Raw genomic sequence first — 25,259 nt, 5'->3', positions numbered from 1 at the left:
ACCAGATGGCAGTCATAAAAGTCGAGGGGCATGAAAGGGAAGCAGTGGTTGGGAAAGGAGTGAGACAGGGTTGTAGCCTCTCCCCGATGTTATTCAATCTGTATATTGAGCAAGCAGTAAAGGAAACAAAAGAAAAATTTGGAGGAGGTATTAAAATTCATGGAGAAGAAGTAAAAACTTTGAGGTTCGCCGATGACATTGTAATTCTGTCAGAGACGGCAAAGGATTTGGAAGAGCAGTTGAACGGAATGGAAAGTGTCTTGAAAGGAGGATATAAGATGAACATCAACAAAAGCAAAACTAGGATAATGGAATGTAGTCAAATTAAATCGGGTGATGCTGAGGGAATTAGATTAGGAAATGAGACACTTAAAGTAGTGAAGGAGTTTTGCTATTTAGGAAGTAAAATAACTGATGATGGTCGAAGTAGGGAGGATACAAAATGTAGACTGGCAATGGCAAGGAAAGCGTTTCTGAAGAAGAGAAATTTGTTAACATCGAATATAGATTTATGTATCAGGAAGTCGTTTCTGAAAGTATTTGTTTGGAGTGTAGCCATGTATGGAAGTGAAACATGGACGATAACTAGTTTGGACAAGAAGAGAATAGAAGCTTTTGAAATGTGGTGCTACAGAAGAATGCTGAAGATTAAATGGGTAGATCACATAACTAATGAGGAGGTATTGAATAGGATTGGAGAGAAGAGAAGTTTGTGGCACAACTTGACTAGAAGAAGGGATCGGTTGGTAGGACATGTTTTGAGGCATCAAGGGATCACAAATTTAGCATTGGAGGGCAGCGTGGAGGGTAAAAATCGTAGAGGGAGACCGAGAGATGAGTACACTAAGCAGATTCAGAAGGATGTGGGTTGCAGTAGGTACTGGGAGATGAAGCAGCTTGCACAGGATAGAGTAGCATGGAGAGCTGCATCAAACCAGTCTCAGGACTGAAGACAACAACAACAACAACAACAACAGAACCAAGTGATGTCTAGGCCATGTTGGCATGTGTGAACACTTGAACTAACTACCAAATAACACACACACACACACACACACACACACACACACACACACACACACACAGCACTAGATATGTGGTAAAATTGCCATGTCGACTGATCAAGAAGGAAATGAAGAAGAAAATAGTCCTCGGAGAGGGAGAAGTATAATAGAGAAAAGGAAGAGATATGATTTAGAGGTTAGTCTGGCATACTGTATTGTACAATTTTATTTATTTAGGCTACTGCAATAATTACCTTTCATTAATGCATTGCATTTAATAATAATTAAAAGCAATAATTATTGTTTTTGTACAGATTAGACAAATTCCTCTACCACCAACAGCAGAATTAATGGCAGTACAAGTATGAGTAGGCCACAATATAATCAGTTCTCATTTGTTGCTCATGAGCCTAGAGCAAGTGTGTTAAAGTATTTTAGTCACTATGATTAGCAGGGCTGTTATTTTATGATGATTACCTGTTCAATGATAGATCGTTGGACTTTTTATCGTGTTCCAGTTTTCATATTTTATATGAACAACATCAATATGTTTCACTGTTTTGGAAGTAATTGCATGAATATTTGATTTTGTGGCTACACGACAGTTCCACTAACAGATACAATTTTCCAATATTTCATCTGTGGCTTGTGTTTTCCATGCTTGAAATAAAGTTTTAGCACATTTTGTCCATATTATTAATAATAAAAAATCACAGTCCTCATAATTAGACATTGTTCAGGTTTGCAATGTAAAGTGAACAGATTACTCAGCACAAAAGGTGGCAAAGACGAATGTATCACATGATGTAATAACTCCTACTTGCTTTATTCTTAGAATAAAGTGCCTACTGATGTGGCCACATATTACTGAAATGAACGTGGATACAATTTTGAACAATCTGATGATTTACAAGATCCAGATTACACTCTAGATCACTCAGGTTTGAGTGATGAGGAATGGAATGGGAAGGAAAATGTAGAAGAGGACAAAGGTAATATGCAAAGAGATATATTTATTAATAGTGAAGAAATAACTCCAAATAAAGGAGCAGGTAGACGTAACAATGAAAGACATTTCAGTCTAGGAAGAAACTCAAGAACAGCCACAAACAGCATTTTTCAGTGACAGATGTGTACTGTATTCCAAAGATCTACAATGATTTTACCTGCAACTGTTCCAAAAAGGTGCAAAGATAATGTTCCTAGTGAATCCACAAAGCAAATATTTAAAAAGTTTTGGGACTTAGGATCTTATGATTGCCAGACTGTTTTCACTGCTGCACTTATTAAAGAGGTGAATACTAGAAGGAAGAAATTATTTTCTAATAAAGGGTAGTACATAAATTATCACAAACACTCTGGAGTGCATATTTGTAGGTAAATGTTTTTAGAAACTGTGGGAATGTCAACAAAATGAGTACACACAGCTCTCAGTAAAATGTGATCTGACTGTGTAATTGACAAGAAGGGAACTAACTGGAAATGTGTACATCATGTTTCTCCAGAAGAAATTCAGAGTGTGAAGAATCAGCTTAATAAGTCTTCATGATTTAAATCCCACTACTGTCGCAGGGAGAGTGTCAATACAGAATATATGCCCACAGAACATGACTTATACAAGGAAGAGAATGCACAGAATGACACAGGAAGTTGCACTTGCTGTAGGAAGATACTTCTCACAAATTTTAATGTAAAAAGAAAGAAGCTGAGGAAAGATAGCTGCAATGAATGTGACAGTTTTCATGCAAAGATGCAGATCTAAAATAATATTACTGATGGGAAAGAAATTGAGGTTGATTTCAATTCGCACTTCTTATAAGCTAAAGATACAAGAGAAGCAATGAATAATGACCTTCAAACTGCAAAAGAAAGTGAACACATGGAAACTTTATGTTATGACATACAGAAAACATTGCCCCTACCAAGAATCCCAACAAATTTTATTTTTTACAAAATTCAAATATTTATATACAGTACAGTAATCCACACTTGAAAAGAAAACGAAGGTTTATGTTTGGATGGAAGATACTGCAGGAAGTGGGTTGCTGCTTGTGAGAACACATTCTTTCTTGTGTTGGAAGGAATGTGACAGATCTAAGTGTATGCTCTGACTTGTGGATGGCAGAACTGAAACACAAAAAATGTACTTATGATGAATACACTGTTTGATGATCTACATATGCTGAATTCTCTGATATTAAAGTACCTTATTTCAAGACACATTTATCTTCTAAATGATTAGAGATGTAGATTCTGCCCTCAAAGACCTACATTGACTATACTTTGGAGGACTACAGTAACATGATGTAAGGAAGTTGAAAAAGGAGGTAATTTGTTGTGACATGAATGCAGAAGGATGAATTCAAAGGGAAACAAAATCAGCCGGTTCACATTTCATGCCATAAACTTTAGTTAAATTTTAGAAGACCAAAGAAGTTGTTCTACAAATGAAAACTAGTCATTTGCAAGAAAATTTCATTCAAGTAGATATTAATAGCAAAGAGTGAGGGAGAAGTTCAGACAGATTTTGTATAGCTGAGTTGACTTCCTCATGGCCAGAACAAAAGTTAATAAGCAAAGAGAAACTTAAGAATCTTGAATCTATCACTTCATACAAAAAGATGTCTGGCCTTTCTATAAGAAACTAAATTCCAGTATTGACTTGGAAGATGAGAGTGGAACAGTTGCAGAATTCACAATGGAAGATGATGAATGAGTGGAATGCTAATGTGTATCATATGTTAATACCCAGTGATCTATTATCAAACCATCCCTGGGTCCTTATACATAGAATCAATTTGAATTCATTTAAAGAGAACTAACAGCCAATTTGAATGATGAGTGTATGAAGAGAGGTTAATATTTCAATTCAGTGGAATATGTACTAGTAAAACAGTCTAATGTGCATCTCAGTTATCTTAATGCCCTTTGCCAAAAACAGAAGTTTTTAAATTTTTAAACTCTAGATAACTTTAAAGAGCTTTCTCTGAGTTTGAAAAACTCGAGCTTGATGCCTTTTATGCAAAAACCACCCAGTTGAGACTGGACAAATGGATGGATGAAGTCCAAAAATGCTGTCATAAAACAAGTGAAGCCAAAACAGTGGTAATGAAAGTGAATAGGGAAAGCTGATCTTCAAACATGAAGCTAGATAATTATCCCCTGGAAAGTGTAAACCAAAAAGCTGTTCTGATCTTGAAAGTGTAACTTCTTCAGACAATTTAATCATGAAAGAGGCTACACATGGGTTCAGAAGAGCTTATGCTTTTATGTAACATGTTAAACAACTTATTTGGAGTACCAAGAAAAGCAAAATCTCTAATATACAACAGCTACTTCTGGATAGTCCTAAAATATGCTTCAGAAACATGCATTCTCATAAGGAGTGACTCATCTTGACTAAAGATGTCATCTCATAGTTCTTGAGGTTGAAATGCAGAAAATGAAAGCGGACAAAAGGTGAAATGAAAGGGTAAGGACATGGCTGGGAACTAAACAGCATTACTAGAGCAAGTTGGAATATCTAGACTCAAGTGGTTTGGGCACACATTAAGGATGGAACCAATGTGGGCAGCTTCAGTTAATCTGGAGATAAACTGAAGGGAGCCAGACCAAGACAATTCTGGATGGTAATTATAAATGTGAACTTTGCAGTGAGAGGAGAAACACTGGATGATGGCAAGAATAATAAGATTTTTCTTGACAGGGAAGTATGGAGGAGACTTGTGTGCAACACCTGGGAAAATGGAGCTGTTAGATGATGATGATGAACATTTAAAAAATCATTGAGAGAAAGACCAATGATGTGAAGGTAGTGTTAAAAAATGTTCACACCAGCAGTTCCAAATTGTTTAGAGAATGTACACAGTAATGTGTGGGCATGTTGTCTTGTGTACAAGTCTTCCATTGTCAGTATCAGGCCTCAGTTTTTGATTGTCTTTAGTCCACATTACATATTATTCACATTCTGGGCACCAAAACATTCAAAACAACTCACTTATTTTGTTCCAAACTGTATCTGCCATGATTTTTTGTACATATTAAAGATATTTGAAATTTTTATTTTATAAGACATTAAATAATGCAGTTGTTTCAAGTCTGTCATGACACAAGATATTACTTGCAACAGAGTCACAATGTGTAATGAAATTTCTTCAGTTATTGTTATACTGGAAAAAACACATGATGTCATTCATTGTTTTATGAGTATGTGACAACACTATCGGTATCTACCTCAGATGTAGTTACATGGCAACATTTCTGCACAACATTGCCTAGGACAGGGGTAGGCAACCACAAAGCCTTCACGATCTACTATTCTGTACCAACATATCAAAGTGATCTATTTTTAAAAATTCAATTGCTACACTTTTAATTTTTGGATACTGCTACTGTAAATGGCTCTGAGCACTATGGGACTTAACATCGGAGGTCACCAGTCCCCTAGAAGCTAGAACCACTTAAACGTAACTAACCTAAGGACATCACACACATCCATGCCCGAGGCAGGATTCGAGCCTGCGACTGGTACTGTAAAATAACTATTTAAAATAAAAGTTTTAAATCTTCACTATATATTTGAAACATAATAATTGTATTTCATAATATTCTCAAGTAGATTCTTTCATTAATAACACAAGAATTATTTTACATTTAATGTGAAATCTGAGTAGCTGTTTTGTCAATCATGTCCTTCATATTTGGTGTATAACTTGTTACACTTAGTTGAATACATGAGTCTAGATGTTCATCAGCCAACCTTGTTCTGTGTTTATTTTTAATAAAGTTCATATTTGAAAACAGTGATTTACACAGGCCTTTATTCTAAGAGCAACATTAACTAAGATAGGGTATTTCTCCTGAGGAATTAGAAGCCAACAGGTTTTGGGTTCTGTAACACTTTTGAGAAACAAATCATTTTTTAATGATATTATTTCAAGTTCAAGAGCTACCCTATCTATGTCAAAAACGCTTCCAATGGAAGAAAATATATTCAATAGTTCAATGTTAGCCCAAGGGAAAGATACAAACTGGGTTACCACTGAAATCTTTTAGAAGTCTAAAAACTGATAACTGAAATCATCCCTCAAATAGGAGATCATTATTGCATGACATTCACTATTGTTAAGATATCTTAATTTCTTCTGTTTGTGTCTTCAGAGTTGAAAAATGTCTTAATTCACTCTTCCTAAGGTGGCACTCCCACAAAAACAATTTTTCAGTAAAAGAATTTACTTCAGATATCCTATCAGCAATATCTTTGTCATTGCCTCAAAATTTCAAATTCAGCTCATTAAGCTATTCTGTTAGGTCAATTAAGAAAGCAGAATTCATAAGCCAGAGAGGATCTTCAATACTGACCAGCTATTCTCATCTTGTTTTTGCAAAAACAGTTTGATGTATGGTAAAAAGTTGTGGAAAAATTGCAGCACTTTTCCCCTTGCTGAGCCGCCGCACTTCAGTGTGGAGCAGAGCAGTAAATCTCCATACTGTAGTTCTAGTTCATTTGGCTAATCTTTGAAAAGTCTTCTTTAAAGAGAGTTAGACCTAATTTTGTTGACTATTTTACATCAGTATTCATAGTTTCATTCAAATTTAGAAACTTTCCACACAGGGACTTCTGGTGTAAAACACAGTGATATGTTAAAAACAGTGGAAAACTTTCATGTCTTTGGCACAGAGCAATAAAAACACTTTCAGACCCTCCCAAGGCTGGGGCTCCATCTGTGGTAATGCTTACAAGCTTGTGGCTAGGTATTTTCTCCGATAGAATGAGTTGCTTCATGGCAAAAAATATATCTTCTTCTCTTGTATGGTCTTCCAAAGACATTACTTTCATAGTTCTTCCCAGTAAAGTTAATAAAAACCATTCTTACAAAAACTGGCAACTGAGCAGTAGGGGAGAGTGGGGCACATTGAACCATAAAATATATTCTTCGTGTTACTCGTGCAATAATTTTATTACAGAGTTGTGATTGACAGATGTTACAGTTTAATCATTCAAGTATCAAATGGTCTTATATGACTGCATTGTCATTAATTGTTTTTTAGCTGCACACCTTTGAAGAAAATTGGGTAAATGGTTCATTGTGCCCCACATGTGGCGTACAATGAACCACTTTAAAGATGTTCATTGAAAGAACTTATTTACCATACAAAGTAAGTTTAAACGTACTTTAAACATAATGTTTACATATATTCCATGTGTGAATCATATAATTAAATCTGTAGGTACACAGTTGTTTTGGAATTACCGAACATCCATGGACTCGAACCAAATTCCAAATTTGAAATATGATTTTTGTCTCTTTGTCACACCATCAGTAGCAGGTCATGGGAGCATGTAAAGTATGTTGTTAGCTGGAACAAAAGCTTCATCCTTTACCTGAGGAAATGATACCTGATAGTCTCCTGTGTCACCCTTCAGTTTCAAAATCTTCCCCACATAGTAAACTGATGTTTTGTTTTTCAGTTCAAATTTGGTCAAAACAAAATCATCTGTTTCTGGTAATTTGTCCAAGTCTTCAAAGTTGTATTCAGATTCACCAGACACATCCACATTGGCATAGCTCTCTTCATAATGTGTCTCACTAATGTTGTCATCTGATTCCTGCTCATAAAGCTTCACGTTGACCTTTTTATTGGGATGTTTTGTGGCTTGCAACAAATCTTTCTCTGGTGTATCAGTTGCAATTAAACTTCGTCCTCTTATGTTTACTGCTCTTCTTTCTGTTCTCTGCTTTTGGATATCCTCAAATTATTTCAGGAGAAACTCCATTAGGAAAAGCTGTTTGGGTGTTAAGTACTGCAGATGGTCCTTCTTGCTGCACGTCTTGTGGCTGGCTGACAATGACCGAGGCTTGTCCTTTAGATCATCCATTCTTGATGTAATGTAGAGAATTAACATCTGAAGTTGATCTGTTTGCCTCTACGACCCTGTCTGTTACTTCACTGACCATAAAGTCTTCGTCAGTGAAGATATCTTCATCAAATAGAAATATTCCACATTTCTTGAAAGCCGAACATATGTTAGTGGGTGTCATTGATCTGTCATGAGCAATTTTGACACATACAGCTACATCATAAGTAGTGAGAGGAGTGCCTTTTTTGTGTAGGAGTTTTGAATTTAATGCTGAGATAAGTTCCCTTGAATGAAGAGAACACTCCTACATCTAGAGGCTGCAGTTTGTTTGAGGTATGTGGGGGCGCAGTTAGCATAACCACCCCGTTGGCTTTTGCTACATCTATTACCTCAATTGACAGATGGGTTTCTTGAATGTCTAAAATTAGAAGTGCATGATTGTCTTTGCTACTACTGAATTTGTGGATGAAATGTTTCACGACATCCACAAAAAGTTCGCTATTCAGCCAGCCACTCTTTATTGCTAACCCCAGGGTGCCTGTTGCTGTATTACTTATCATACGTTGTTTAAAATGACTCGAGGAAATGTCATTGCTGGGGGTAGGGGAAAGTACCACCTGCACCGATTATGCAACAGGTGGTCTGTAAGACACCACGTTCTCCACTAGTAGCTTGAGAAAAGCTGTTTACTTCCCTTTTGTGCCACTACCTTTGGAAGGCTATCTGGTACAGTTGTGGTACTTGCTTCATCCAGATTGAAAACCCTTGTACCACCAGCGAAAGTAGGATATCTCTGGTAAAGGTCTTTCGTGTTTTTGAAGAAATTCGAAACAGTATACTGATTAAAGGATGTTGCTCTGGATAAGCTGCAGACCTCTGGGGTTCAGATACTTAAACTGGGATTTCGTTTCATGAACCCATAGAACCAGTCTACACCAGCCATTCCCTCCATCCAGTTCTCAGGATATTTCAGACCATTTTTCACAGCCAGTTCACTTGCTAAGCCCCTGCATGTTTTAGTGTCAACACCAAAGCATATCTTAGAAGAATTCAACAAATACTCCACTAATTCTTTCTCCTGCTCCACAGAAAGTACCTTTAGATTTTCATAGTTTGGTGTCAATCTTTCACTGGAACCACATTTAATGTTTTGAACATATTATTGAAGAGTAGGGTAAGGTATTGAATGAAATTTAGCTGCTTGGCAAACTGACATACCCTTATTAAGAAGATCTTGTACAGCTTCTTGCATAACATCATGGTCAGTTTTACCTCTGTCCGTCTTCCTGCGGTACAAATGAACCATCTTCAAATGTGATAATATAAAACAGGACTGCTGAACGTCTGTAATTTCAAAGCCTTAAATACCTACACATATGTATTTACCGTGCTAAGGAAACAAAGTACAGAATGCTTGTATTGGAGAATTAAAATATTCCTGGGGCACAATGGACCACCCTGGGGCACAACGAACCATGGCTCATTGTGCCCCGGGAGAGCTTGGTTCAGTCTGCCCCAACTGTACATATTTCAGACAAAGCTCATGTGAGGTTATGTATGAACATTGTTAATATTTGAAGATTTATATTATTAAAATACAGTATTGATATTGTTACAATGACCTACTTTCTCTCAAATTTGGTGACAAAGGACTGAACAAAATTCAATCTATCTATGTCTCCAGAAATTCCTTCACTGTCGCAAAACTAACATATCACCAGTACAACACTAATGGTGGGAATTAGATCCTGCAGAAAACAAATGGCAGTACTGACAACATATGCACAGAGGAAAAAATAATTTACCACCTTATACTGAAATTATGCTACCTGATTCATTGTGCCCCGTGGTTCAGAGTGCCCCACTCTCCCCTACCTGTTGCATCAATGGACTCATCTATTTGCATTGAAAACTAACAGCACTCGTCCAAATCTGTTTTTAGTTGAGAGGAAACATCACTACACATATTTTTAACTCTCCTTTTGACTGTTCTTGATGAAAGTTGAAGGGATTCAACAGCAGCAACTATTTCAGACTTGTTCTTGAAATTATGAAACAACTCGTCAGCAGCTTCTTGAAATGCTTCTTTTATGAATTCACCATCTTCCAAAGGTTTCTTTCTTTTTGCCAATACATTCAAAACATGATAAGAAGCAAGAGTGGCAGCAACACTTTTGTTTACTGGTTTCATGAACATGCTTTGTTGAACACTTAATTGATTTTTAAGTTTCTTGATTTTCTCTTTTCTCAGTTTGGAATTTAAAGGAAACTCGGTGTTAACATGTGGGTGCACAGGGGATGCGTGTGTGGGGTTCGTGTCCCGGTGTCCGTCTCTTGTCTGCTCCTTCCATGGCCCTTGGTCTGTTGACATTTGTCTTTTTCACAAATGCAATCTTAGCATCACACAATAAACAAATGAAAAATTTTGTGTTCCCATTTGGAATGAAAATGATAAATTTTATGTTTTTTGGATACACATCTCATTATACGTGAAGTCGCTGCACTACTCATACATTCTCGAAAAGTGTCAACAAGGTATGCAACTACGCATGCTCAGTGCTGAGTACTGACATCACAAAAAAGTTCTACCTATGTCTTATCCACACTCTATTACATTGCAGAAGGTGGTAGTACACGGCACGAAACTCAGCACCTTCTCCTGACACATATCGAACACATTTCACAAAGATCAGTGAAACAGTACAGCAATGAGAGGTGTGCAGGTGGTGGCTGATTTAAATTTTAGAGGTTCAAGGTTGATGTTGATACCAGTTGTACGCTGTTATTAACAAATAAAACAAATTGTATCGAACGAGCACGCATTTTTACTGCTACGGAAAACCACTGACGATTTTATTTAACCATTTTTCTTTTGTACTCTCAGTACTCGTGCGATCTACCAAATAAGCACTCGCGATCTACCAGTAGATCGTGATCGATGTGTTGCCGACCCCTGGTCTAGGACAACTTACTTCACATTCCCTACAGGAGTGATACATAGGCGGCTGTTGAATATCTCTAGATTCCTTGATTATTTGTTGTTCTTACAACTTTAACAGCAGGCCTTTGTGGGATAGTTAACTAGCTTCAAACATTTGCCAGTCCAGTCTTTGGTATTTCTGTCTTACACTACTGTCAGTCAAAGGAGACAGTTACCATTTGCACTGCCCTACTTTGTATGTTTCATATCCAATTAGTCCTGTTTAATATAGATGCTACACACTTGTACGATATTCTAGGATGGGACACAACTGACAATATTCCATCTTTCCATGTCACTGGGAAGTTCACAATAATAGATTAATTAGGAAGATGAAGAAAGTTCTTGAGTACAACTGGCAATGACAATACTTAGGTGGTGATTCACTAGAGAGTAATGATGTTACTGTGATTCATTGATTTTTACCCCAGTTACCTTTGTTTCTTCACAACAGAGAAAAATCATGTAATATACAATAATCAATATGTACAAAACAAAATGGAACACATACATTTGTCACCATGCTGTCATGATGCTCTCTCATTGCATTCAGTGAATACATACATTTGGTGTATATTGGCCAAATATTCCATCAGTAAAATTAGCCAGTGTTGTTTATCACTGTTAATGTACAAATAACATTGCTGGGAAAACAATCCCAAGACAGAACTGAGCAGTACTGAAGAAAACTGAAGGGTGAAGTGTAAAGTGAGCAATACAGTTTGCAACAAGTACCACGAATGAATGGAACAAATTTGTTCCCAAACCAGACACACACAGCTCATGCCCTCATCATTTTACAGATACAAAGCTAACTGGGGTATGAAAATGAAATGCAATTACTTTCTAATGAGCCACTGGAGACCATGGGTTCCTTTACCATAATACTCAGAATATATACCAAACAATCTCCAAAATTTTGTCAGTGGAGTTCACACTCTTCAAAAAAGATAATCCAGCCTGAGATTCTGGAGCTGATAGTCATATGTGCATGTGGTGCACATGCTTGTGTGTTACACTTTTGCTGGTGAAGGCTGTGGCCAAGAGCTTTACTTAAGTGTCTTTTAATTGTAACTGTCTGCAATGTCTCCTTTATGGTAAATAGCGCCCTGTCTTTTCCTACATTGTTAATATCCTACCTGAAGTTTGTATTGTTTGATAATCTGGAGTAAGTGTTTCAATTAGTCACCCAGTTGTACAATCAGTTAGGACCTTTGAAATAGACAGGGTGATGGTTTATTCCATCTCTGGCTCATTGTCTTGAATTCTTGTACACATAACTTGAAATATGTTCTTTAACATTCATTCTGGAAGCCTTGGCCACATATGACAGATTTGTGAACATGTGCTCAAAGTTTGTAGAATGAAACACACTAAATGCCAGTAGTTGTGGCAATAGCTAAATACTCTCAGGACTCATCTCATCCATGAAGAGGCGCCACCTTGCTTGGAGCAGTGGCTCACCATCCTGCATGTGCAGATTCAGAAATGGGCTACTCCAATAGATGTCTATTGATCCTTCATGATGGGACAACATCTAGTATTATCTGATAGGAGGACCACTTTCAATCATAAATAGCACTACAACAGTCACTTTGGAACCTTAAAATGTTTTGTGAAACCACAGGAGGCAAAAATTGTTAGCATTCCATGCACATCTCCTGACGTATTTCAAAGTGTGATTGCATGAACTTTTTTCTAAGATCTTTCATGTGTGGTAACCAGGTGTATTTCTTGTCAGTGATTAGTCCAAAAAGATACATATCATTTCACATTTAAAATAGTTTCCATCTTTTTTAACTTTAATTTGTTAAAAAAGATAAAACATTGCAAAAATAACTATCTTACATTAAAACCTGAAATCAGTATTTCCTGCCCATTCTTCCAGCCTTCAGCTACACAGCTGTAGCTTTCATATTGTGGATGTAACAATGAGCAAAAGGTGTCAAAATCATTCACAACCAGCAAATACTTGACAGGACTTCTTAATGAGAATAAAATGCTATGGACGCCTATTGCAAATCATATTATACTTAAAATACTGCCTTGAGGAACCCATTATCCACAGTAAAATTGTTTGATGTAGCACCACTGATATGTTCATTGAAATAGTAGTGTGACCCTTGGAAAGGCTGAACAAAAGTTGGCAGATGTCCTCAAAAGCACCATTTGTGGAATTCGAGACTTCTTCTCAAGACTTTTTAACTACTGCATATGCTGAGGTTTTACTCTTGTAAGGAAAAAGACAGATTGCTACTTAATGTAAAGAAGACACTTTAAGTAGCAGGCTTGACTAAGGGATGCTCACACATTAGCTTTCAGTCACAACTTTTGTCAGAAAAAGAAATAGGAACACACACACATGTGCATGAGACATGGTTACTTGTGTGAATGGATGTGTGCGTGTGTGTTTCTGTTTCCTTTTCTGATGAAGGCTGTCACTGAAAGCTAATAGCTACTTGCCTTTTCGTTGTGCCTGTCTGTAACTTAATCTTTATGGTAAGTAGCAATCTACCTCTTCCTTACATCATTGATATTCCAATATGGAGTTTCCATTGTTTGAGTTCTTACTCTCACAGTTTGAAAGGCTGCATGATTTTCTACTAATGAGTTACATTTATACTTCTGAAAAGTCTCATGAGTGTCCATTTTTACCAGTTTGCATCCCTTACTCTGCCAGGGAGGAGGAGATTAGTGTTTAACGTCCCGTCGACAACAAGGTAATTAGAGACAGGGGACAAGCTCAGACTAGGGAAGCATGGGCAAGGACACTGTCCGTGCCCTTACAAAGGAACTATTCCAGCATCTACCTGAAATGATTTAGGGAAATCTCAAAAAACCTAAATTAGGATGGCCGGAGATGGGTTTTGAACCATCATCCTCCCAAATCGAACAGGAGTGAAGATCCAGACAAGGTTACCAGGCTGGTAGGCAACAGGGCGGTGGCTCGCGTCTTACCTTCAGCAGTTGTTTTCTTGAGCCTGCAGTGTGCAGAGTCAGGTTAACTGCCAAGCTTCCTCAGTTCTGGTTAACACCTGGCCAATGTAGTTGTCCATATCATCAGGATGTTACGGAAACACAGTGTCCATTGTTGCAGTCGCCTCATGCCCATGCAGCAGAAAAAATTACATAAATCCTGTGGTGTCTTGTTTGGCAGTGTTGTAGCAAACGTCATGAAAAGTAGCACCTCATCCCAGTTGCTCTTCCCAACATTGACAGCATGTCGGCCAAGTTCTTATTAGGGCATTCAGTAAGGCAATTAGTTTGCAGATGGTAGGCAGTCGTCATGTGATGAGTAATGTTGCACAGACGGTTTATCTCTGTCACAAGATTCCATTGAAAAACTTTCCTTCGATCCGTAATTAATGACCTTGGGGCACCTTGTTTTAATACAATGTCTTCCACGAAGAATTTGGCTACCTCGGATGCTTCGGCTGTTTTCACGGCTTTTGTAATGGCATAGCATGTCAGATAATTAGTGCAAACAATAATCCACCTATTGTCACTAGCAGACATTGGAAATAGTCCAAGGAGGTCAATCACAATGCACTGGAAAGAATTGGTATGAGTCAGCACGGTGGTTTCTGGGGACCTGTCTTTCTCCTCTGGCACTCTCGACAGTGTGACACATAGTGACGGACACTCCTAAATAAATACAGCCAGAAAAATCTCCTGTGGACTCTATCATAGGTCTTAATAAATCCTAAATATCCAGCCTTAGGTGTGCCATAGAATTTCTGTAGAACATCTAAGCGCATGTGTTTAGGAATCACTGGTAGCCACCTCTTTCCAAACAATTCAAAGTTTTTCTTGCCATGTAGTCCATTAACTACCTTAAATCGTCCTTTCACATCCTCTGACCAATTTAAGGCAAATGTTATTTGAGATATCTTGGCGTCCTTCTTCTGCTCAGCAGAGGTCTTGGAGTGCAGAAAGACAGTCACTATCTTCATCAAAGTCTTGATGGTCTTGCACAGGGTTTCTTGAGAGACAGTCGGATTCTTGGTGTTTTCTTCCACTTTTGTACACTATGGTAATGTCATACTCTTGAAGACATAGTGCCCACATGGCGAGTCGTCCTTTTGGATCCTTAAGACCTGTCAGCCAACAAAGTAAATTATGGTATCTAACAACTGTGAATGGCCTTCCATAGAGATACTGTCGAAATTTGCACATGGCCCAGATCACAGGAAGACATTCTCTTTCTGTGGTTGAGTAGTTTCTCTCAGCTTTTCTGGGTGCCCTAGAAGCATACACTATAACCTTCTCTTTTCCATCCGAAATTTGCACCAGAACAGCACCGATCCCATACCCACTGCTATCTGTGTGTAGTTCTGTAGGTGCTCTCTCATCATACAGACCAAGTACAGGGTCAGTCGACAGAGCTTTTCAAAGCACATAAAAAGAGTCTTGTTGGGCACCACCCCAGATACATTTAGCATTAGCTTTCAACAACTCTTGGAGTGGCCTGTCTTTGATACAAAAGTCTTTGATAAAACAATGGTAATAAGAACATAATCTGAGGAAGCTTCTCACATCTCTAATACTTTTAGGAATAGGAAATTCCATTATAGAGCTCACCTTTTCTGGGTCTGGCCGCACACACGTGTCCAAGTATTTTGATTTCTTTTGCTCCAAAGAGACACTTTCTTGGATTAAGTTTCAGTCCGCCTTCTTGGAGATACTTAGGAATGGCCCTCAGTCTTTTTGTGTGTTTATCAAATGTCTCTGCGAACACTATAATGTCATCTAAATAACAAAAAACACATCATCCACTTCAATTGACTTAGAAGATTATCCGTCATCCATTCAGAAGTTGCTGGTGCAGTGCCCAAACCAAATGGCATTACCTTAAACTCATACAGGCCCTCAGGGGTGATGAACACAGTTTTCTCATGATCAGCCTCATCTGCTTCGATTTGCCAGTATCCCGAGTACATGTCCATGGTTGAGAAAAACTTAGCCCTCTTCAGACAATGTAGTGTATCATCAATTCGTGGAAGAGGGTAAACGTCCTTCTTAGTTATCTTATTAAGCTTCCTGTATTCAACACAAAAGTGCCAACTGCCATCCTTCTTCCTGATGACGACCACTGGTGATGACCATGGGCTCTGCAAAGGCTGATTGATGTCATTCTTCATCATTTTCTGTACCTTGTCATGAATTGTTCGACATTCCTTTGCTCACACACGGTACGCTCTCTGGCTTATTGATTAATGATCTCCAGTGCTAATCCTGTTCTTCATTATCGATTTGTCTAATTTGCACTTCACCTGTGGATTGAACCATTCAGAGAACTCTTGAAGAATGGCAAGTAGCTTCTTCTGTTGTTCCTTAGTGAGATCTGGTGGTAGTCAAGCTAGAAGATCATGTCTCATAGTGGTAGTGCTAATTTCACCCACAGACTCAGCATGGGAGGTTTCTATTATGCTCAGCTGTTCTTCAGTTAATGGCTCAGTGCTTCCTATGGACCTGTGTCTTGAAAGGATCTCCAGTTCGCAGTGACAGTTACCTATCCACAATTCACCGAATCCATTCTTAAACAAGAAGACAGAGGCTGGGATGACCAAGTTATTCTTCATTGGTATGCTTCTCTTACATTCCATGGGTTGATGATGCATGGCATGACACATGACAGTTACCTTTCTAATGCTGACTGCAGGAATGATCACTTCATCCAGCACATATTGTCTCCACACACTCAGATGTGCATCTTCCCATCCACAGTATCTCATCTCGTCTAGCATAATCTTTGAGTGACCACAATCTATAATTGCCTGAGAACCTTTCAAAAAGTCCCATCCGAGAATGACGTCATACTACTCTCTTCTAAGACGATGAATTCTAAGGGCTGTGTAAGGCCACTTAAACCCACACGAACGGTACATCTTCCTGTTGGTTTTATATATTTCCCTTTAGCCTTCAGTAGAGATGTTTTACTGTTGACGAATAAGGTTTTCTATAACTGGCTACGGTACTTCTCCGAAATGACCTGAATATGATGCCCGACAGACCACAAGAGCTTGAGATGGTCAGCTATCCATGAGGATATCAATGTAGTTACCTATCATTTTTGTAGTGATCAATGGCAGAGGATTTTTATCTTCAGTGGCCTCACCTCCAAGGAAGGTTGCACCCTTTAGCTTTCCATGTAGCAATGGCTAGGAGCTACTAAACTGCAATGGAGACCTCGATCGGCGTGTCGGAGAGCATCCTCTCCAGTGGCTAGCTTGTGGCGATGGTGACGTACAGAGCTCTGCATTCACATCTTCTTCTTCATCTTCGTCGTCGTGGAGTTGGCATTGGCTAAGATCAACCTGCTGCCTTATGGTGTGGGCGACATCATATACCCACCACATGTCCCGGTCGTCCACAGTGGAAACATACTGGTTGGTTTTCCTGGGTCCTCCAGACATCAGTCTTCCTTGGTGCCCAAACAGGTTCCTCATGTGGCATTGTAGGAACGTAACTCCGCCTGGGTCTCAACTTTCTCACCGTTTTATAGAGAAATGAAGGACGAGAGATTGGATTCAATGTCTGTTCCACTTCCTCCCTTATGAGCTCTTGAAGTGTTTAGGTTTTTTTACTCACCGTTCAATCCAAGTGCCTTCTGAACTTTGTCTCTCACTAGCTGACAAAGAACACTTGTGAAATCAGTTGCTTCCTCCATCACAGACATCGATATGACATTTGGAAGCCATTCAAACTTCTTGCATGTAATTCTTTTTTGATGCGTTGTCTCGATACACTGGCACGATTTTATGAAGTCGTCTGCTGTTGAAACCTCCTTCAGGAGCAGGGCTTGACACATGTCCTCAGTAACACCCTTCATGAGATGTGCAACCTTATCTTCCTCCTTCATTCTAGGATCCACTATTTTACACATCTCCAAGATGTCTTGAATGTAGGGTGCTACAGTTTCTCCTGGATGTTGTGCCCTGCACTTTAATTTGTCTTCAGCCTTGCACTTCTGTCATTGTGTGTCGCCAAAATGCTTGTTCAGTTTCGCCTGGAATACTTCCCAGCTTGTGAACTTCTCCTCATTGTTCTCATACCATTGCTTGGCAGTGCCCTCCAACTAGAAAAATACATTTGCCAAACACATGGTGTCATCTGATTTTTCAAATTTGGCTATATGCTCATATACCTTCAGGCACTAGTTTGGATCTTGGTCATTGTCACCAGAGAACCCAGAAGGATGTCTCATGTGGTGGCACACAGTTGCTCTCATAGTAACGTCCTCTTCTTCTTCTGTCTCCAGTAGATTGCGATCTTTTGAATATGGCTCAAACCTAGGTTTCTTGCCACATAAATGGCGGCTCTGTTGTGGCCTGATGGGAGCCACTATGTCTCCACCAGAATAATGCCACAAAGAAGAAGGTGTAATTAGATGAATGACAAAGACTAACTTCACTTAACGAAGGTTTATTCAGCAGTTGCACATATTACACCACGGTGCTACTCAGCTTCTTCTGCAACAATATTATCACGTCCAGTGGTTTGTATCAACCCTGTTACAATCCTGATGGGTGTCCCTATCCCTCTGTAGAACAGAAAAATGTCCTCTCTGAAGAATCGACTTTCTAGAGCTTGATCACTGGAACAGATATTAGCAGAGCCCTATGGCACAATACATGCACTAAAATCACCTTTAGTAGTAACCAAGTGTGGAAGGTGCCTCATAATGTCTTGAAGAACCATGGTTGTAGAGAGTCAGGCAGTGACATGTATGAAGAGTCTGTCATTTTTTCAGTGACAAATTCTTACAGCAGTAGCTTACAAGCGAAATTCATGAGGGTATTATGTGTTGGTGACAAACACAGTCACATCTTCTCTGGCCCTAAGATCACAGTGGTAATCTTTCTTTGTGCAGGTGTAGCCTCTTATCACAGGTGTGTTAATATCTTTAAAGTTTTAGACACACAAGTGTAGGGGTCTCCCCTATGCAAAGAGCTTTAATTCTTTTGCATGAGTGCTGAATACAGTCATATTCCACTGAAAAATAGGACTCATTTTAGCAGTGAAATGTGTTTTTGTGGTATGCGCAAGACACCGGAGGATGGTGTCTTTAAGAATTACTGGTTTTTATGAAATAGAATTATGAGTCAGAATTGCTGGCCAATACCTACTTTTCAGAGTCAAAATGTTTAAAATTGCTTTTCTAGGTTTGTAATTTTTAGTTCCTTCTTTGGGAAAGAAAAAGGGATATGTTGACAAAAGTGAAAAAGGAAGAGCATGTAACTCAAATTCTAAGATTAGAGGGTCCCCAAATCTGTTGTTTAGGCTCAGGTTTGCAAACCTGTTCATCAAATTTCTCAGAATTTTCCACAATTTTCAATATTTTTTTCCCTCGGTGTTTGTTTTTCTTAGACTACACACATTGCTTCTATTGAAAAAGGGGGTTATGTATCGTGATACACACACATTGTTGCCATCTCATACCACTTGTATTTTATGTTACCTTTTGTCACTGATTATGGTTGCCAAAATTCCTCACAGCCAATTGTGGGTATTGATTCACAGGCACATTTGTAGGTGCAGGTAGTATTGTGGCAATACCACATTTTATCTCTGGTTTTGGGATTATGTACCAAGGCAATAGCTTTATTGAAAGCACAGCAAAATAACATAATCATTTGGAGCTATAATTCTGTAAATGCCTTTCATGCTTTAGCATAAGATATTCATTCAATACCTTCAGTTTAGATTTCTTAAAATCTTCTTGACAAACGCAAGACAGACGTTGACCCTCACAGAGAAATAACTAGAGTAAATGCAAAATGAAAGGGAAACTGAATGGCATTTCTAGTTCATATGCAGCTGATACACAATCCACATAGTTTTCTTTGCTTCCAGATGAAATTATTTTGTGTTTGGACTTTTGCTGGATTATATATTTGCACAGTAACATAATATTATGCAGAGAAACATTATTTAGGAACATATATTTTACTGTATTTCATGTTTCACAAGAAATTTACAAAGGCATGCAACACAGAGGCATATAACACAGAAAATCTAGCACACATGCCTAAGAAAAAATACAATAAGCAGAGACTTCTATACACATGAACTCACTGCCGACATACATCTCAAATATTTTATTCATCAAATCCCAACACTTCCCCTCACTAAATATTTTTAAGTGTTCGCAATACTCTTAAACTGTTATAACCTTTAATCACAATAATTGCGTGGATATTCAACACTCTCTCTTAGAAACAATAGCTGATCACATGATTACAACTCAGTCTCTCGTATTCGACTGCTGTGCCGTGACATGCGGCCGGCGCCGTTCGTAGCTAGGTGGCGCTCCCGCGCTCAGCCGATTTGCGGAGCGCCTCTATTGCCGTTTGCGTGTACTGTCGTGGCGGCACTGTTAAATGTCGTGGCACTATCACAACACTTTTCCCCCCTTGAAAAAAAAAAACACTCACTTCCTTGGAGAGATGGACAGCGCGGAGACATCCATGGCCTCTTGTGAGGCCCCGAGGAGATCCAGCGGAGAGACACGAGAGTAAGGTCGAAAATGTCCAGGACGGAAGCTCGTGCATGGAACGTGCCTCCTGGATGAGATGATGGGTAAAAACTCCGGAGCAGCATCCATAGGTGTCATGGACCTGGGAGTGTGCTCCAGCGAGATGGGTCCCGGAGAAGGCGGCGTCGCGACTGGGGCCGGTTCTGGCATACTCTGAAGCGGTAGCAATGTCGGCTGCATCAACACGGACGGTAGATCGGCAGCAGCGACAGGACTGGCTTCTCGGGCTGGTGGAGGCGAAGGATGGGGCGGTGGCACCGGCGTGGCCACCACTCGTGGGCGCATCTGGTCGTAATGGCGAACAACCGTGCCATTGTCCGTACGTATTTCACAAAGCCGGTGGCTGCGAAGAGCCTTGACCACCCCTGGAATCCATTTAGGGCGAGATCCATACCCTCGTGCCCACATGTCGGCGCCCACTGAGTATTTTCCCACACTAGGGGACACAGCACAAGGCCTGACAGGGTGAAGCAGGTGCAGTAGAGTGCGTGGTTGGCGGCCATGCAAGAGTTCAGCAGGGCTGCAATCACCCAGAGGCGTGAATCGATGAGAACTTAGAAATTGCAGCAGAGCATCATCTGTGGAAAAATCACAAAGGAATTTTTTCATCTGGCATTTGAAAGTGCGGACGAGGCGCTCGACCTCCCCATTCGATTGCGGATGGAAGGTAGGTGCTGTAACATGATGAATCCCTTGTCCAGTACAAAAATCGCAGAAGGCCTGCGAAGAGAACTGAGGGCCATTGTCAGTGACGATCGTGGATGGAAGACCTTCTAGTGCAAAGATTTTGGACAAAGCCAGCATCGTCGCTGCAGTGGTGGGTGACGGACGTCTAACAACAAATGGAAACTTCGAGAAGGCATCAACCAACAGTAGCTAATAAGTACCGAGGAAGGGGCCGGCAAAGTCGGCGTGCACCCGTTCCCATGGCTGAGCTGGATCAGGCCATGGAGAGGGCATTATACAAGGTGCCGCCAGTTGTTGAGCACACTGGCCACACGCAGCAACCATATGGGCGATGTCCGAATCAATACAGGGCCAATAAACGTGCCTGCGGGACAGGGACTTAGTCCGAGAAATACCCCAATGGCCTTCGTGAAACAGTTTGAGAACATCTTTGCGAAGAGAGGCTGGCACCACGACCCGTGGAGATGCGCCATCTGTGGCCAGGAGAACAACACCATCACGAACAGACAGACAAAGGCGCAAGGCATGGTAGTTGCGAAGGGGATCCGGCCCTTGGTCCTTCCAGCCAACCCCGTTGAACAAAACCGATCACCCGACGCAGGACCGGGTCCCGGGCAGTAGCCGACGCGACCTGTGAACCTGTAAGTGGAAAACCCTCGACCGCACGACGTTCTTCCTCATCAATGTGGAAACAGAGGAGTTCATCACGATCGAAAACCGGGTCGGGGCCCATCGGCAATCGCGACAATGGGTCAGCATTGGCGTGCTGGGCCGTGGGGCGATAGTGACTCTCATAATGAAAACGAGACAAGTATAAGGCCCAACGTTGCAGGCAGTGAGCTGCCTTATCCGGAAGCAACGCTGATGGGCTGAACAGGGAGACCAGCGGTTTGTGGTCGGTGATGAGGTGAAACTTAGAACCATACAAAAAACGCTGAACTTTTTTAGAGCATAAATGATAGCGAGCGCCTCCTTTTCGATTTGAGAGTAACGCCGTTGCGCCTCGTTGAGGGTCTTGGAAGCATAGGCGATGGGTCGTTCCGACCCATCCTCATACCTATGGGCGAGAACAGCCCCTAGGCCATACTGTGACGCGTCAGTTGCCAGAACCAAGTGCTGACCCAGACGGAATGTGGCAAGACAAGGCGCCGACTGCAAATGAGCCTTCAGGCGGACAAAAGCCTGCTCACACCCGTCGGACCAACAGAAGGGGACGTTTTTGCGTAACAGCTGATGCAGAGGATAAGCTACCGCCACTGCGGATGGAAAGAATTTGTGATAATAAGCAATCTTGCCTAGAAACGCCTGAAGTTCTTTGACCGTAGACGGCTGGGGTAGAGCGTTAATGGCCGCAACGTGCTGACGTAGAGGACGTATACCCTCACGGGACAAGTGGAAACCAAGAAACACAATGGAGGGTTGGAAGAACTGTGACTTGTCCAGATTGCACCGCAACCCAGCCGAATGCAAAACTCGAAACAGTGAACGCAAATTACGAAGGTGCTCCTCAGTGGAGGCCCCCGTGACAATAATGTCATCCAGATAGTTTATGCAGCCAGGAGCGGAAGCTGTGAGCTGTTCCAAAAACCGCTGAAAAATGGCCGGTGCGCTAGCGACGCCAGATGGTAACCGCTGGTAGTGATACAACCCAAAAGGAGTGTTGATAACGAGAAATTCCTTGGAAGTAGCGTCCAATGGCAACTGATGGTACACCTCCGATTAGTCAAGTTTGGAAAAGAACTGGCCCCCAGCGAGCTTGGTAAACAACTCCTCAGGACGGGGAAGAGGATAAGTGTCAATGAGGCTCTGAGCGTTGACAGTGGCTTTAAAGTCACCACACAGTCGCAGACTCCCGTTTGGTTTAGAAACCATCACGATCGGCGATGCCCATTCGCTGGAGGTAACCGGAAGGAGAATCCCTGAAGCTGTTAACCTGTCTAGCTCAGCCTCGACAGGTGCACGCAACGCCACCGGAATAGGGCGTGCCTGGAAAAACTTAGCGCGAGCCGTAGGTTTAAGAGTAATGTGGGTTTCAAAATCCTTGGCACAACCCAGACCAGCAGAGAACACAGACGAAAATTCAGAACACAACCCATCCAGCTGTTGATACGGAATATCATCAGATATGAGGTGCACATCATCATCATCATCATCAATGGAGAACCCGAACAACTGGAAAGCATCATAATCGAACAGGTTTTCAGTGCCCGCATGATCCACCACATAAAACGTGAGGGGCCGAACAACAGACTTGTAGGCAGTGGAAGCATCAAACTGGCCCATGATAGGAATTTTCTGTTTATTATAAGTCCTCAGATTTCGCGTAACTGGAGACAAAGGAGGGGAGCCCAACGCCAAATACGTGCGAGAATTAATGAGAGTTACTGCAGAGCCAGTGTCCACTTGCATGCGGAAGTGTTTATCCAGAACACGAACAGTAACAAACAACTTATTTGTTTGAGAAAGCACACAGTGAACATCCATGTCCGATGCCTCGTCCTCGTCGACAGGAACTTTAGGGGAATGACACACAGAAGCAATGTGGCCATTTTTCGTACATGAATTACACGTGGCCCAACGTTTTGGACACGCTGCCATGTCGTGCTGTACGAAACAACGGGGGCAAGAAGGAAGTGCGGAACGAACCGGCTTCTGTGGTTGCTGGTTTCGCTGCGAGCGTTGCGGCCTAACGCGACGTTGTTGACGCGAGTGAACCGCCGCCACATCGTCGTTCTCCTGTGAAACAGGCAAATTGCCCGTGTCGAGAGTTGACTGTACAGCGCCTACATCACACCACGCGTCTATTTGCGCGCCAGCAGCGTGAGACACTTCAAAGGATTGAGCGATGCTTAGAACTTCCAACAACGACGGGTTTGGCAGTTGTAGGGCACGTTGCCGGACTTCTTTATCAGGAGCAAGCCGTAGAATAGCATCCCTAACCATTGAATCAGCAGAAGACTCGTGATATGTGTCCGTGACAAACTGACATTTCCAACTCAGACCGTGTAGTTCCACCGCCCAAGCCCGGTAAGATTGATGGGGCTGTTTACGACACCGGTAGAACGCCACGCGGGCGGCAACGACGTGGGTGTTTTTTCGATAATAGTCAGACAATACGTCACACATTTCTTGGAAGGACAAGGAGGCAGGTTCCCGTAGAGGGGCTAACTGAGATAGCAGCTGATAGACCCGAGGGGAAATCCAAGATAGAAATAACGACTTACACATAGGAGCGTCGACAACGCCGAAAGCCAAGAAGTGTTGCCGCAAACGCTTCTCATAGTCCTCCCAGTCTTCAGCGGCCTCGTCGTAAGGAGGGAATGGAGGCGGAGAAGAGGAAGACAGACGATGAGTAAGCGACGTCGACAACGCCTGAATCGCTGCCGTCAGCTGTGTTTGTTGAGCTTGAATAGTAGCCGTCAGCTGTGTTTGTTGTTCAATGAGAGCTTGCATAAGCTGTTCCATGTCTGCCCCGTCACGAACATGCAAATCCACAATGCAGTGAAAATATCCGACTTCGTCGCCAAAAAGTGTTATAACCTTTAATCACAATAATTGCGTGGATATTCAACACTCTCTCTTAGAAACAATAGCTGATCACATGATTACAACTCAGTCTCTCGTATTCGACTGCCGTGCTGTGACATGCGGCCGGCACCGTTCGTAGCTAGGTGGCGCTCCCGCGCTCAGCCGATTTGCGGAGCGCCTCTATTGCCGTTTGCGAGTACTGTCGTGGCGGCACTGTTAAATGTCGTGGAACTATCACAACATAAACACTACACCATCTCAAAATACTATGCATGGAACTTGATGTTGTTAAATTATATGATTTTTGGAATTTGTCATTACTGGAAGGCTTGGTAAATAAATCAGAAAGCATTTCCTCTGTACACAAATAGTTTCTAGTATTATCGTTCTGTTTTTGGTAGCATATATGATATGGTGTCTAATATCAATGTGCTTGGATTACACAATTGTCATTTGGTTATGAGATAACTTGATAGCACCCATATTGTTACAAAACACTTGGGTTGGCTCTATAATCATATATGGCTCAATTCTACCTGTTAGTGACCTTAAAATAACACTCCTTGCATGGTGAAAGACAATGCCATTTACTCAGCCTCAACAGTAATCAAAGCCACAATTCTTTGGTTCTTGTAAGACCAGGATAATAATCCTCCTGTC

Source organism: Schistocerca gregaria, chromosome 3 (genome assembly GCF_023897955.1).
Source record: "Schistocerca gregaria isolate iqSchGreg1 chromosome 3, iqSchGreg1.2, whole genome shotgun sequence".
Classification (NCBI taxonomy): domain Eukaryota; kingdom Metazoa; phylum Arthropoda; class Insecta; order Orthoptera; family Acrididae; genus Schistocerca; species Schistocerca gregaria.
The sequence above is the reverse complement of the archived record's forward strand: the minus strand, read 5'-3'. Positions refer to the sequence as shown.